The sequence below is a fragment of the Microtus ochrogaster genome, chromosome 4 (genome assembly GCF_000317375.1).
Source record: "Microtus ochrogaster isolate Prairie Vole_2 chromosome 4, MicOch1.0, whole genome shotgun sequence".
In the NCBI taxonomy this organism is placed as follows: domain Eukaryota; kingdom Metazoa; phylum Chordata; class Mammalia; order Rodentia; family Cricetidae; genus Microtus; species Microtus ochrogaster.
In genome coordinates, this window is record NC_022011.1 from 40,640,320 (window position 1) to 40,642,497 (window position 2,178).

A 2,178-nucleotide genomic window follows, 5' to 3' on the forward strand; every position below is an offset into this window, starting at 1 on the left:
TGTGTGTATGTGTGTGTGATATAGTTGTGTGTGTATGTGTGTGACTATGTATTTGTGTGTGTATATATGTGACAGTGTGTATGATATAGTTGTGTGTAAGAGTGTGTGTGACATAACTGTGTGTATGTGTGTGACAGTGTATGTATGTTGTGTGATATAGTTGTGTGTGTATGTGTGTGTGATATAGTTGTGTGTGACTATGTATTTGTGTGTGTATATATGTGACAGTGTGTATGATATAGTTGTGTGTAATAGACAGTGTGTGACATAATTGTGTGTATGTGTGTGACAGTGTGTATGTGATATAGTTGTGTGTGTCACAGAGTGTGTATGTGTGTGTGATATTGTGTGTATGTATGTGACAGTGTATGTGTGCCCCTTTTCATAAATTCCAACTCTATACTGACTTGTTTTGAAATTCTTTTCTGTGTCAAAGAGCTGTGTCAAGGAGTTAGTTTTCCTGAGTCAAAGTCCCTAAAAGATTAGAGGAACTCTCCACACTATTGTGGGCTATCGCTGAATCTGTCCTTGCCGTGACACTAGCCCCGGTCGCTGCTGGGATTCCTATCACACACTAGGCTTTAATGGCCATGACTATGCTGGGGGTGTATGCTTGGGAGCCATCATCTTGTCTGCAGGTCTGTATGGCAAAGCAGACCTGGAAGTTTCCAGTGGGAACTCCTGACCCGTTCACATGTTACATGGTCAGCCTCTACAGATATAGATACAGGCTGATTAGAGAGGCACCGTGTTTCAGAAGAGGAGGGCAACCCTACCTTCAGTTTCATGACTAAAAAACAAAATTCTACATTTCTAAGACAGACAAGCTGCCTGGTGATATCCATCATGGTTTCCTGGGAGGATACAGCGTTCATCAGCTTGACATCACGGGGTCAAGCAGCTCGTCAGGGAGTCTTATGTCATTGGGGCAGTGTTCTGAGAGCAGGAACACATCAGAAGCACTGATTTTAAACTCATGTTGTGCAGCCCTTGGCACACAGAACATTAAATGTCGGCTCCCAGTCTTCAGCATCAGTGAGTGCTTTGTTAGGTCTTTGGAGGATGTCTCGGCCCAAGGCTCCTCTCTCTCTCCTGAGCTGGGTTTCTGGAGATGACTCTTCCCTTCCCTCTGTTCTTTTCATTTTCCAGAAACCTGGAGCCAAATTTGTGGGCCTAACCCTAGCAGCTGTGCAAGCTTCGCCTTTTGGTCTCTCAGTTTGTCCGTGGCCTTACCCTCCCCTCCCCTTCCCACGCTCTCCCCAGTCCTCTTTCCTGGAGACGCTCTCCAGGGTATTTTATACTGCCCCTTCCCCTCCCTTATCGCCTGTACCCATCTGTCACTGTTTATCATCTGGTGTCCTACCTGGCTGGCTTTATCTATCATCTCTGTCACCTGCCCTCTCTCTCGTAGATCTCTGTGTTAAGATACTTCATATTCTTGTTTGCAAAAGAAAACATATGCTTCTTTTTTAAATCAATATTTTAAAGCATTTAAATTCTCGTTGTCATCTTTAAAGTTGCTCAGCACTGATTTTGATAGAAAATGCAGAGGTGAACACTTAGTCTTGTAACCGAGCCCCTTTCCCCCCTCACTTAGGCTAGTCTTTGGAAATTATGCCAGTTTAACTGAATTTGCATTCTGATTGAACATCCCATTCACAGAGAAAGGTGCCAGGCAATAGGTGCACGGCTCAGCAAACTGTCACAGAAGGACCAAGGCTAGGACGAGATGGGCAGCATTTCCAGTATCTCAAAACCTCCCAGTGTCCCCCACCGACCCCTCACTGCCTCCTCCTCACAGGTACCTGCTCCTGCCTCCTACCCCTTTAGGCTATTTTTGGCCTGGCTTTTGAGCTTAATACACAAACACCTCTGTGCAGTGCTCACCACAATGCTTTGTATCTGGCTTCTCTCCATGATAGTCAGTGCTGTCTGCACTGGGAGTTCAGCAGCTATTCATCCTTTTCACTATGTGTAGAAGGGAAGGCATCTTGGGAATGTTGCTGCAGCTGGAACTGATGGCTTCACTTACTTGCAGTGTCTGGCTACTGTTTTCTGTTGTCTGGAGGCCCAGGATAAGTAATCAAAGAAATAGAGTAAGCTGAGTGGAAGGAATGCTCAGAGGTCATCCCTAGTGGAAGAAGGAGTGCTCAGAGGTCATCCCTAGTGGAAGAAGGA

General features: G+C 45.5%; 1 protein-coding gene across 1 annotated transcript in view; it reads left to right on the plus strand.

Moving 5' to 3' along the window:
* The window catches only part of Ttll11 (tubulin tyrosine ligase like 11), a 244,069-nt gene that overhangs the window by 147,448 nt on the left and 94,443 nt on the right, over positions 1 to 2,178 (plus strand). The gene's annotated exons all lie outside the window — the stretch shown is intronic.